This window comes from Uranotaenia lowii, chromosome 1, assembly GCF_029784155.1.
Source record: "Uranotaenia lowii strain MFRU-FL chromosome 1, ASM2978415v1, whole genome shotgun sequence".
In the NCBI taxonomy this organism is placed as follows: domain Eukaryota; kingdom Metazoa; phylum Arthropoda; class Insecta; order Diptera; family Culicidae; genus Uranotaenia; species Uranotaenia lowii.
In genome coordinates, this window is record NC_073691.1 from 155,825,954 (window position 1) to 155,840,614 (window position 14,661).

At 35.6% G+C, this 14,661-nt stretch overlaps 1 protein-coding gene across 10 annotated transcripts in view; it reads right to left on the bottom strand.

Annotated features, from left to right (window-relative positions):
* Nucleotides 1–14,661, bottom strand: part of LOC129740632 (putative uncharacterized protein DDB_G0282133) — a 143,586-nt gene that overhangs the window by 90,425 nt on the left and 38,500 nt on the right. The gene's annotated exons all lie outside the window — the stretch shown is intronic.

Here is a 14,661-nt window from a genome sequence, read left to right on the forward strand (position 1 = left end):
CTCGGAATCGTTAGGCCTTTCGAATTTCCCGAAATCAAAGTGAAATTAAAATTCAAGCTGGGATTCGGCCACAAGCCATCCAAAAAAAGGTACTCGGTGAACAATTCGTGAAAGTCAGTGTCAGCCAATGATGGTGCTGGTTAGCCAATGCGGACAATTTTCGGAAGGGGCCCGGTCACTCAACAAACACAACACATGTGCGATGTCCCCAATCCGGACCACTTGACCCCCGCTCGAATTGCCGAAACGTGGGCCAGTCGTCATCATTGGTGTCTTTCTGCTGCTGTAAAGATATGACGAAAGTGTACGAACCCCTGCGCCGAACGCGAGGATGATAAGTTTCGTGGATTTTGTATAAATTTTCACGCTTCATGATCTACCGGAGCGCAATAACACTTGATGGCCAAAGTCCGTGGACTAATTTGAAATGTTGATGGCTTTTCGCGGTCTTTATGACGACGGCTTGTAGAGGGGTAAAAAGGTGGTGCTCGCATTTCTTTTTCTTGAATTTTTTCCACTTTAGTTGGTCCCAAATGGTGCACGAGTGTGAGTAATCCTGGTCACTTACGTAAAGTTTTTTTACGTAGCTGCGAAAAATGTCTATGAAGATTTGCTTTGAACATGAGTTTCATGCTTACCGAATGATTTCAGATAAAATTCGAGTTGGGTTCTTCTTCAAAATTACATTAAATTATTAATACAGAAATCTCAATCACATAACATAGGTGCAAAGAGGATGCAACTAAACTTTTAACAGATCTTACGATTTTTTTTAAGGAGAGAAAAAATAACTTTTCGATTCTATCGCCCATTGTGGTATTTCGTGGATTTTGTGGTACTGAACTATACTGTGGATGAGTTTTATTGTTTGTACTACACAGAAAAAAATTTTGACTATTACGTGTCATTGAAAATGTTCGCCTGTAAAATAAATCAACCTGTAATTCAAAAAACATTTAATTTAAATTGAAAATCATTTAAAATTACAGCAATTGCCCTGTAACCAAAAGAAGCAAGACATTTGTCGTAGTTTTACAGGTCGGAAAAAATTACGTGCCGTAAAATTACGACCCGTGCAATAATTTTCAATTGCAGACTAAAAACTTCAAGTACGTCTGGCATCCCAGTTAGTCTCCAAAAAAGAAACGTCAAAAGAGCAGGCGTCGTCAAATAAGCCGGTGTAGTATCCCAGATGGTGAATGTAGAACTGTCTCGGTTAATCCGGACACCATTGAAACGGAAAAGTTCCGGTTATGACCGTAACTTATCCTGCTACAGTCAAAGTGGCCATGGATCATGTTTTTGGATTCGACAGTCGAGGCGGGATTCAGGCAATGTACGTCCAAAGGTATGTATTCTCCACAAAATTCCATTATGTCTTCGCATAACTGAATCAAAATTGTAATTCCAGACCTCTAACTATTCTGGAGCTTCTCGACAAAAAAGGAAACGACGAAGTGAGGAATGAGAGATCCATTTTCAGTCTAGCTCATGGCCCGGGATTCGGTGAGAAACAAGCTGCATTTCTGATAGAAGCGGCCCTTTAACGGAGATGAAAAGCTGCTTGCATTTTTGTTTATACAAATTTGTTGACTTAAAATTTTACGAAAACCAGCTTTTTATAATATTGATTTTCCTCTTTTAGATCGCTATGCTGCTACCTCTCTGGAGTTTAAATACAAATCCGTAGCCGCAAAAGGAACCAGTTTGCCTTCGCCTTGGTAATCCCCCCGCAGCAGCAGCAGCAACAACGTTCTGGATGGAATCAGGATGAAAATTTGCGTTTTTGTTCATCTATACTGGCAAAGAAAAATTTTGCGCAGATATTCACTACCCCCAGCAGCTGACGCAATCAAGTTCAAATGGAGGTGAGTTCAGATTTTTTTTTATTACGGTGAACAAATTACTTAACATATTCAAAGTAAGTTTGGTGGAATTGTTCCCGGTTTTTTGTTATCACTTTAAAAAGCGCATTTGTAGACTGCAGTTTGTATTTTATTTAAAATATAATGACGCTGTTTAAAGCTTTGACAATATTTGATCGTATTGGACAATTGGAAATATATCAAATGAGGCCCCCAAGATCAGAGGGGTGCAAGTCCAAAATTATCATTTTGGAGTTATGTATATCTAACGATTTTTCATGTTTCAATGTACATCTGGTGAAAACCCGAATGTGTATAATTTTTATTTGAACACTTTTTAGATTGAATAAAAACTGCTCGAATTCGAAAAATATATGAAAAATCGAGCACCTTCACAACTTTGAAGCGCGTTTTCTCTAAACTAGGCCCTTGCACCCCTTTGATCCCAAGCGCCTCAAATAAGGAACAACGAGGCAATTGCAAAAAAGACCGAATTACTTTCACTTATTAAAATCATGAAATATGTTTTTTTTTATTGTTTTTTTTTATATTTAAGGAAAACTTTCATTTCGTTGCTGCCTGCTTTGCACTTCTACCAGTGCATATTGCATATTGAATCGCTTAAAAGGTGCATAATTGTACAGAAATTATTGAAGTTTTTCTTATGTTTACTTTCAGATTACCTCAGTGGCTTGGAACTAATCGCTGATTTTCTTGTGCGTGGGTGGCAAATTCATGGAGGAAAAACTTCATTTGCCGTGAATTAACTTCCTGGTGAATCGACCTCAGGCTAGGCTCAATAGAATGAACCTTACAAAGATGTCAGCCATTGTCATACGGTCGTACTGGACGATCTATTTGTGGTTCCTATAGCGGTTTCTAGGGTTGCGGGTGACAAAGACATTGTCGATACGAAGGGAAAGATGACGGACTAAATTACAATTGATCTAGAAAAGAAACTAAAGCCCAACGCAATTTATAAAAAAAAACATCACGCATAGTGTGTCTCAACTATGAGTTTTACAAAAAAAACGCTTGCATATTGTAGTTGTGATATCGGTTTTTTAAGATAATAAAGTATTGTTTGAACATATTTTCATGTTTTTGATTTCATCGAAAAAAAAGTTGATTCTTTTTTTTAATTGACATTAAATTCAATTCTATGAACTAAATATTACAGTACTGTAATTTTAAAACAGCGTGTGAAAAAATATGCTCACGTAAAAATAAATGTCCTGTGATTTTTTTTCGACCTGTAAAATTGCGGTAAATGTCCTGCTCCTTTTTGTTACAGGATATTTGCCGTAAAATTACAGAAAATAATTTTTTCTGTGTATAATTTCTAAAAACTGTTACTTTAATCATACCATACCATATTAGTAAAAGTGAAACTATTCAGGTTATCGTAATTTTTAATTGTAACTAAGCTCAACAGCCTTTTGTCCTTATCGTTAATTTTGGGTTTCCGTTTTGTGCAGTCAATTGTAATTGCTGATAACAAAGGAAGAGCTCAAATAAAGTTCAAAGGGACAAAGCTGTGTTCCATAATATACAATCTTTAGGACGATTCTATGTTGAATAAATAAATCCTACACTTATTGAAAACAAGAAAATTAACATTTTTCGGTTGCAATCTATACACACAGAGACATACTAAGTCTGTCAAATGCGGGAAACACCACAGAGCTTTCAGAACCAATCCGGCCGTCCATTGATTAACTTAGCGTGCGAAAGTGGAAAGCCAGTATCGATAATGAACTCCATTTTCCGCCACACCGCAGCCCTTGATCCAATTCTCGAAAGTGGGAAAAACGGAAACTAGTTTTGGCACGCTCTTAGACTTGTGCGGCATATTCTCGACTAGCATATTTCGCGATAGACGCATGGAGACATATGAATGTTTGTGTGCAAGGATAGCTCACAACTCTTCAGCTTTGGTCGGGAACTTACATAGGAATCTTTGGTGCGAAAATGTTCCGAGGCGCGCGCTGTAATTCAATCGAAGCTATCCGAAGACTTTGGCCGTGGTAAACGCATTTCTGGAACGTGTGTGTGTGAGAGAGATATTCCTATAATCTGTTGCCGGGCGGAAGTTTGGCTCGGGGCCGTATTCTATAGCTATTTTCACATGCAACGAAAACAAGGTTAACTGGCACATTCTCTGGAATAAACCTTCAATAGTGCACTGTCAGAAGATGTTTGAATTATTCTAGGGAACGGCATATTTATGGTTTAGTTATAGAAAAACCTCATACCTAGAATTCAAAGTTTGAAGATAACACTTAAATGTATAACTGTTCAACAACTGTTAAACGATTTTCGCTCGGCCAATGATTGAGAGAGGTTAGTCCAACTAGTCCTAGGTCAGTACTCCGAATTCGATGCAACCCATTCTAGCGCTGGATGAAGGAAATGACCGCGGAGGGCCAATCAGCGGCAGCAAACGGAAAATATAAAACCCCTCCCGTTGTTGATGGTCCATAACAATACCGGAGCAACCAAAAGAACAATAACGATGACGAAAGTGATGGGCTGCTCTCGGTTGGACGATCCCCATCAGTCGGATCAAAAGACAATCAGCAACAATGGAAAAATATCCTTGCTATTACAATTGCTGCAAACAATAACAACAACAACAACGACAGTTACAGGGGAACGGATAAGCAACAATAGCCACGACGACATTCCAGCTGGCTGCAGTGTTACGTTTCCTACAGTGTGGAAAATGTCAAATGAACTCTTCCACCGGGATTTTTTGTTCTCGGGAAAATGGCGGTGTGGGAAGGCAATGTTTTGGGCTGCCATGCCGCCACCAACAGGTTGCATTGGCGGTTTTAAGGCTGTTTAAGATGGACTTGAATAGGTAGCAGATTTTTTTCTGAAACCGTACCTCAAAATGTAACTGACAAAATGAAGCCTTATTTTTTTTTGTTTTCGTTCAAGGAGCGGAATGAGTTTTTAGAATACACCTTTGAGAGCCAATAGGAACCTCACACGTGGAAGCTTTAAAGAGCAATTAAAAATCAGCTTATAGTTGTTTCATACATCAATGTCGTCGTTACTTTTAGTTTGAGTTATATGACTTTTCGAAATTCTAAAATTATTCAGTTATGAGTAAGATCAATCACTGAACCTAGTAAATTTTTTATTTTTATTTTTTAAATTTCTTAGCAATGAATTTAATTTAAATTATGTGGAGTAAGCGATGACTTTTGCCAATCACACGCGTTTTTCTCCCGCTCGAAACATAATAAAATAATATATTTCACTTTGTAAATTTTATATGAAGTTTTCAAAAAGTGATGTCTCAGTAGACGAACTGTCAAAATGTAACCGGATGCTCCGGGAATTCTCGGTGAAATAAGTTTTATTTCATTAAAAGTGTTGCTACTCTCTGGCAAAGGTGGGAGCGATGGAAGGCGACACGTATCAACGTGAAATCGTCTTCAGCGAATTTTACTATTTGGCTCGAAGAAACTCTCTTGTCAACTGGCAGCGCAAATGGGACGAGGATGAGCAGGGTCGGTGGTTCCACTCGATTATCCCAAAGGTAAGCCTTAAACCATGGTTTAATAGATTGAACTTGAGTCGGGATTTTATTCGTATATTTTCCCGTCTCATGTCCAATCATTGTTCCTTAGACGCGGTACTCTATCGTTTTGATATTGCTGGCAGCAATCTATGTGGTTGTGGCCAAGGTTACCATGACATCGAGCATATTGTTTGGTCGTGCGAGGTTCATCTTGTCGCCAGAACGAATTTTATAGACTCCCTTAGGGCCCGAGGAAAACCACCCTATGTTCCAGTGAGAGATGTGCTGGCTGTGATAGACTTGGACTACATGTTCGAAATATATCTTTTCCTAAAAGCTATTGATCTTCGTCTATAATTCTTTTTATTTTCACATTTCCCTATCTATCTTCTATCTTTTCTTCAAAAAGTGAACTAGATATAAGCACACAATTGTAATCAAACAAAACGAGTTTGGCTCCTTAAAGCCTAAAGGTATGAGCCGTTTCAAATAAAGAAATTACAAAAAAAAAAAAAGTGTTGCTTACCGAGTGGCTGAGGAAGTGACGTGTTTTGTTATTTGTTTATGAATGAATTTTGGTTCTTGATAATTTATGGAAAAAGGATTAATGGGAAGAGCGTCTGGAAAAGCTGGAAAAGCTGAAAAGCTGTTTGGATGAGAGCAGTTAGTCTCATAGTATTCAGAATAAAATGGTGATTTTTCTTGTTGGAGATACGAGTCTTCTTCAGACCCTTCTCTAGAACGTACAAACAATCAAGGTTGCTGCGATGTATGTCGGGTTGGCAGAATGGTCGCCTAAGTTCCGCATTCGGTGTGTTATGGAAGGAAGAATTCCAGAAAATAGAATATTTTGAAAAATTCCGAAAGAAGACACCCAACGATCATCAGGAGCCATGCTGAAAATAATCTTATTAGAAGTCAAGAAATCGAAGATGAACAACCTTTTACTGTTGTTGACGCGGCTCTCATGCTGTTAAATTTGGTGAGCTCGTTCCTTACTTTTCCTAATGTTTTGAGATTTTTATATTACCATTCTTTTCTGAATTTCAAACTTCCTTATTTGAATTTAACTCTATTATTGTGGGGTTTAGTGGGGGGGTAGGACAGGGCATCAAACGAACGGAAAACTGATATGCAATGGATTGTGGGTTCAAGCCAGCCGGAGTATCTCGGAAAATTTGGAATCTCGAGTAGGTTACTCAGGTAACTTTCCAGGAATCCTTATTTGTTTCGAACAGTTTGAAGGTAGAGAGATGAGTCAAACCTGAACCAAGCCAGTGGTAACGAACCCCTTGGTAGTGCTGCAATTATTGTTAATGAGTTAAGGATGAACAAAATATGAATGCGCGATCGAGACTTCCCGTACCGACTCGTGTCGAAAGACAGGGCTGGTAGCGAGTCACTTTTTAGTGACTTGGTCACTTTTTTTGGGTCAGTCACTAAAAAGTCACTTTTTTCATCATTTGGTCACTAAAGTCACTATTTTCCGAAAAATGGTCACTTTTATCACCAAAAGTCACTTTTTTCACCGATAATAAACCAATGAAAAAGTAATTTGAATTGCGCGTGTTAATATTGATGGTAGTAACGGTAAATTACTTGATCAGTCAGTCAGAAATTTTGTTCGCCTCCGGCGGAATTTCGGCATGTATCACCCTTGGCTTGAGACATTTCGATCTACGACATTATTTGACGTTCGTGAATTGAAACTAACTTTGATTGTAGATTCTAGTTTTTAGTTCAATCAACCTTTTGTATTGGAACTCAAAACTTGATATCCAAAATCTATCTCGTCTTTAGCTAGAATGGGTTTTTATTAAGAAGTGTATCTAAGATTGAGATTGAAACGAACCATTTTTTTTTGTGAAAAAAATCTTTTATGTCATAACAAATGTTATGATGATATGAAATATTCTTTAAAAAACAATTTCAGACTCAATTTTATTTCGTGTTTTTTGTTCTTCTAAATACTTAAAAAAAGGGTTGTAAAAATTTACACAAGGCCACAAAAATTACATTTTTTTTAGGTGCAATGAATTTAAACGGTAATTTCAACTAATTTGGGTTCCCCGAATCTAAATATGTATGCAATATTTCTATCAGCTTTTATATTTAATATTATTTATTTCGTCTTTGGTTTAATTACCGTACAGACTGATGACTTAAAAACTAAGAAATTCTTCTTAAGCCTATTTTAAAACGACGTTTGCACATATTAAAATTAAACAAATTATACACTAAATTAAAAAGTTCACAACACTTGTCAATAGGGTGGTTTTGGCCATAGGCAGTACGGTGGTGAGAAATTGAAAGAAACTGACATTGTCGAAGTGTTCTCGTTGGTACATAAATGTAAGCACAGTCAATACGGGTGGTCAATGTGTCGAATATAAAACCTTGCTGCAGTTCGACGCGCCGCTTTTCGAGTGAGGTTAGACATATCAGAGCACACCTGTCCTCGTACGGTGGGTTTGTTATTGAAATGAAAATAATTTAAAATCTTTAGAGAAGTTTCTGCACTTTCTTTTTACAAAAACTCAAATCAAAAACATATTATTTAGAAATAAAAGTTTTATATGAATTAATGAGCTTTAAATAGAATCAAGTTTTTTTACACTTTCTGCTGTGATGTCAAAAATACTTGTAATGACATTTTTCCATAATCAGTTATCTATCAATTTTACTAGTAATAAACTCTTTATTACCAAAACTAAATGGCCGAATTTGACAAAATTTCTAGTTGAGGACACTATTTACCAAATCAATTATTGAAAAAATAAGCACCAAAATGGTTATGATGAAACATGTTTATTGAAAAAACTCTTCCTGAAATTTTTTTTAAAAACTAATCTTTTTTATTTCCATACTGTTTTTTTCATTTTTTTAAATAAATCTACCGAATTTTATTTTACAGTTTTTTTTTTTCAATTTTATTATCAACTTGCCGGATTTTTTTTTAAATCAAACTTTTTAAATTTTTAAGACATATTTTTAACAATTGTTTCCTTGTTTTTAAATTCTAAATTTTCGTGTTCTTCAACCATAAGCCTTGAACTCCAAATTTTAAATAAAAAAAAAACATAATTTCAACCTTCTGTTCTTTCAGGACCCAATATTTTAATCAAAATAGACAAAATACTCAGAGCTTGTAATTCAAAGCTTAAAAACCTGCGATTGAAACTTTAAAAACTTTTTATTAATATTTTTTATATGAAATCATATTTTTGGATCGATCATGATTTTTAAATTAATCTAAAAAGTTTGAAAAATTGTTCTAAGTAGCAACTTTCAAAATAAATTTTAATACGCAGTGTTAATAACAAAAGTTTTGAACTCATTATTTTTAATTGTTTATCAGTTTTTATCATTCACATAATTACTCATTTTCTAACATTTCTTTGTCAGTGGAGTTGAACATGGAGGATTTCACTTTATTAAAGGTTTTATGTCTGGCTTCTATAACTGGCACTTTTAAAATAATTATAAATATATTCTTCTTTTTATAAAATTAAATTAAAACATCAAACATTGAATAAATTCTGTTCAAAATTCATTTCTTATTCAGTAATCAGTAGTTTACATTTAAAATCGTGATTAAATATTTTTTGTTCATATTAAAAAATTACAGCGGAATTTCTCACTAAACTTCCAGTAAAAAATGAGGAAAAGAATTCCAAATTTAGATGAACAAAAATTAACAATTATTATCATTTTCCTAACATCTATTCATGCTAAGTTTTGTACAAGATTTGACATTTATTTTAGAATTCAGATATTTTTTAATTTTAAATTTGCTAAGAAATTCTTTTGAAACTAATTTATTTCTTACTTTCTTGACTTATCGAAAATTTGAAACATTCATTGTAATATGTTTCCAAAATTTTTTTTATAAGTCATTTTTTTAGTTTTTGTGTTGAACATGAGTGACAAATGGTGTAAAAAAACCCTTTCCTTTTCAATTGTTTATTTTTGGTATTGTTATTAATTTTATCTAAATTTGAATTTTGAAAACCCCCCCGGAAGGGTCCATCGCACGGGCCTGACTGGTCACATTTTTTGTACATCAAAATTATTTTTTCGTTCTACATAGTCACTATTTGGTCACTTTTTTCGGTCCTCAAAGTCACTATTTGGTCACTTTTTTTCAAATTTTGGTCACTAAAGTCCCTACTATTTCATTGTCAAACCGCTACCAGCCCTGCGAAAGACCTAAAGGGTGATACGGTCAAAATTTGGTGAATATCAACTTGACGTATTTCTTTCGATTTTGCATTTAAAAAACCTGAACACCCCTCATTTTGAAGGTGTGTGTGTGCAGAATGTTGCTCCTATTTTGATTTTGGAATTCACTCTTCAGTTGTCAAAATGCCGTCCAAGAAAGAAGAGCAGCGTATCAAAATTTTGCTCGCGCATCGCGAAAATCCGAGCTACTCGCACGCAAAGCTGGCAAAATCGCTAAAAGTTGCCAAATCAACCGTTACAAATGAAAATAAAGTGTTTGGGGAACGTTTGTAGACAGCCAGAAAGTATGGATCGGGAGGAAATCGAAAACCGGAAGCCGCTGAGGCGACAAAGAGAGTTGCCGGTAGTTTCAAGCGAAACCCTAACCTCTCTCTCCGAGATGCCGCAAATAAGCTGGGTGTATCGTCTACAACTTACTATCGACTTACAAGAAGGTAGTGACTCCAAATCGCGATGATAAACAAAATACGACGGCCAAAGCGCGATCCCGGAGGCTGTACACGACGATGCTGGCGAAGTTTGACTGCGTGGTAATGGACGACGAAACCTACGTCAAAGCCGAATACAAGCAGCTTCCAGGACAGGAGTTTTATACGGCAAAAGGAAGGGGTAAGGTAGCAGATATATTCAAGCACATGAAACTGTCAAAGTTCGCGAAGAAATATCTGGTTTGGCAAGCCATCTGTACCTGTGGCTTGAAAAGCAGCATTTTCATAGCTTCCGGGAATGTCAACCAAGGAATTTACGTGAAAGAGTGTTTGAATAAACGTCTGCTGCCTTTCCTGAAGAAACACGGTTGTTCCGTACTGTTTTGGCCGGATTTGGCTTCTTGCCATTACGGTAAAAGGCCATGGAGTGGTCCGCCGCCAACAACGTGCAGGTGGTTCCCAAGGACAAGAACCCTCCCAACTCGCCAGGGCTCAGCCCAATTGAAAAAAAAACTGCTAAGGACGAGCAGCAGTTCAAGGCAAACTGGCTTTCTGCGGCGAAGAAGGTGGACAAGGTGGCTGTACAAAATCTGATGGCAGGGGTGAGGTGTAAGGCCCGGCAACTCGGATTTGGAAAAGCGGAAGCGTAACTGAATATTTTTCCTGAATTTTATACTAATTAAACTAGAAAAAGAAATTTAATTTGATGTTTTAAACGATTTCACCGATTTACACGCGTTTTCCCTTGACCAAATTTTGACCGTATCACCCTTTATCAGCCACTGGTGGGTCAAACATACATACATAATACATACAATAAATTTAATTTAAATTATGTAGTTATAGTCGCATTCTTAGTTTCTTTTTTATATATAACTAATTCTTTTAAATCTTAGTTTTTCCATAGGATCAATAATGGATCTCTACAAATATTCCATTCTTCCACTGAGATTCAATTTAAACAAATATTGTTATATTTCTCCATTACATTTCCTCGCATTTAACACTCCAAAGCTGTTCGGGTCAATATGACCCGAAGCGCTTATTGCAAACATCTTTATAATCATTCCAATATACATACTGAAGAACTAGGATTTTTTACAGACCAAGTTCTATGAAAATGATGATCTAATTAACGACAAAAAACTAAAATTTGAGTTTTGAAAATCAGTTCATTGTGAAATGAGATACAGCTAAGCAAAGCCAAAATTGGATGTCGTTTTTTTTAGTAAGATTTTTTTCTACCTGAAGATTTGAGATAGCGATCAAAACTTTTATTGGACCCTAACATATCTATACATTTTGGGATAGATGGATTCTTGACGATTTCAAACATCAATGAAACACTTAAATACAGAAAAACTGTCAGAAGTTATGAGTATTTTAAAAATAAAATTGATTTTTCGGACTTTTTACTTTCTGAACAGATCGACTTTATTTTGAAATGCTGAGTAATTAGAATAAATTACCTACACATTGAATCAAAATTGGTTAATATTTACAGCCAGGAGGACGCCATCAAACTACAACTCAAATTTCCCGGAAACGGATATTTTGCGAACGGCTTTGGAAGGTTAATAATAACTTTGAAAGTTCTTAGCATTATTAAAACTTTGTTGCGTTTTCAAGTAGGGTGATTTGCCAATCTTACCCATTGTTGCACATAATGACTTAAATTGTCAATATTTCGGCTTTTAATTTTTTTTTTCTTCCAAAAATAATACTAAATCATGTTAATTGGAATGTTTACTGATGATATGAGGCTTTTAACGATATTTTCTGCTTTAAAATTAGTTAGATGCATAACTACAGTTTTAATTTTTCTTGTTTTTTTTTTCGTGATTTTTGTGCTAACAAAACCTTAAGATGCCTTCTACGGCAAATAAGGTTTTACGCCAGAACAAAAAATTTTTCGAATCGGTTTTCTTTACGAAACGTTGGTTGGACAATTTTAACACCATGATTTTGGAAAAAAAATATGAACCATACATAACCAAAGAAAATATCGGATCGCGCAACAATTGGTCCGCTCATTTTCCTCCTGCCCCATTATTGTACATAAGTCCACTGCAAGATATGAAAGAAAATTTAAAAATGTATTAACTTGTATACCACCAAAAACTTTGTTTGGTTGTTTTTACTGCCAAAAAATAGCAATAAAATTTTTGGAAGCAACTTATTGAGTCCTGAATTAGCGCAACGAATTTGTATTCGATGTCATAGAAATATTAAAAAAAAATTATTGTTTTTGATTGTAGGATGAAAATTAACTGCTTTGCAAATGAGTTTTTTGATTTAAATATCTTTCGCAAAAACATATAATGAAATTATTGAAAGCTCCAGCATGCAAAGCCTGCAACTTTACAATACTCTTCAATAGATTCCGATTTTTTATTTTGAAATGGTTATAATTTTTTTCTTGAAATACTATGCTTCTTCTCATGTTGACAAAAATAAAGCTAAAGAATAGGTAAAATGAATATCTAATTAAAGACTAACTTCATTTCAAGCTTATTTGAATTTTCTTGAATTTCTTCTTCCATACAAATTTCCATAAAAAAATGAACACGTTCATTGATTACATGCAACTGAGAAAAACTCGGATTTCAATATGACATATTTTTTGCTAAATAAGTGGACATTAACGTTGCTCTAATAAACTGTTTTCTACTCAGAATTTCCATATTTTATGCACTCAATGTTGATTTTCAATAATTCAACCTTTATTCAAAAAAAAACTTCATATTTCCATAAAAATATATTTTTTTATGGTAAAATATGAAAATTGATGTTTCGAGATAATTAAACTCGTTGAAAAACATATCTATGTATTAAAAAGTCGAGCAACTTGCAGTGTCTGAAAAGTGTCAAAGTCACTTAAACTGCTTTGGCTTTGAGGGACTACTTTTTTATCAAATTTATTTGGAAATAATAATATTGTCAAAATATTGTGCAGTAGAAAAACTTCGACCCTGAATCCTAAAAAAATCGAAGTCGAAGGTTGGAAAACCCTGAATATTGTGAAGGAAATTTTTTGGGAAAGATTTCAGTGTGAAATGACAATTTCTTGAAAATTGATGAAATGCTACAGAGGTTACATTCATTGCAACCTTTGGCTTCCGTTCGGGATGTGGCCGGAAAAATCGGGAACTCGACGCCTAACGTGAAGCGTGCTAAAGAGCCACTTGGCCTCAAGACTTACCGGAAGCAGAAAAAACCTAAAAGGAACCCAAATCAAGCCGCTTCTGTCAAACCAAGAGCCCGGAAACTGTGTGATTCAATATTTTGCAAAAGTTCTGGGTGAATTATCATGGACGATTAATCGTATGTGAAATTCGACTATAAAACCCTCTTGGGTCACAATTCCTTAGTACGCAAGGACAAGCATATTCCCGAAATGGAGAAGGCCATTTTCACCGAAAAATTTGGCAAGAAGGTGATGGTGTGGCAGGCAATTTGCAAGTGCGGCATGATATCTAGCCCGGAACATCGGAAACAATGAGCACCCAGAACTATGTCAAGGAATGCCTCCAGAAGTATTTATTGCCGATGATCAAGCAGCGGGGATAAGACTTGACCTTCTTTGCGGACGAACTCGTAGGGGGAAAAGTATTTACGCCGCGGAATACTATCACATCACCTTCAGAAGTTACAGTCAAAGTTAAAAAAAATCTTTTGGAAAAACAGTTTTTTGAACCTGACGCGTTGTAGATTGGAAAAAATGGTTCACTGTCTTTGAAACAAAGTTGTGACAAACTACGATCTACAATTGTCTTATACATTATGATGGGTTTAGAAGTTGCTGTAGCCCTATATAAAGAATTTAGTGTATTTTATTGACAATTTTGGAAATCTCTACTAGTTCCAGAGATTTCCCGCTTATTGCAAATGAAAATGGTTCCGCTTATCATCAAAAATAATCCAAAAAAGGGGGTGTTGCGAAAATGTGCACTTTTCGATGGACGAGCCGCCTTCCAAAAGTGTCAATAAATGCTTTCTATAGGGCTTCAGCAACTTCTAAACCCATCATAATGTATGAGACAATTGTAGATCGTGGCTTGTTACAATTTTGTTTCAAAGATAGCGAACCACTATATCCAATCTACAAAGTGACAGGTTCAAAAAACTGTTTTTTCAAGAGATTTTTTTTACTTTGACTGTAACTTCTGAAGGTGATTTGATAGGACTTTGACATATTCAACAAACTTATGTATTTTGATCAGATAAATAACTTTATCGAAGCTGCAATCCTGCAATCTCCGCTCCGCTCAGGTTCAAGTCCTGCCGGTGAGCCGTTGTATCCTTTTCGAAAAATTCATGATATTCACGGCTTATGTTCTTTCGTTCTTTGATACCTCATGTTTCTCTTATTCTTTCCATCACCTACGAAAATGTGTTTATTTCCAGGTACAAAAAGGTACCTACAGAACTTCCCAAAACGCGATGAGCGGCTACAATTGACGGCTAAAACTCGAACACGGAAGCTCTACGAGATGATGCTGACAAAATATGGCTGCTGTGTGATGGACGACGAAACGTATATAAAAGCCGATTTTAAGCTAATTCCGGGGTTGGAGTTTTTCACCGGCAAGAG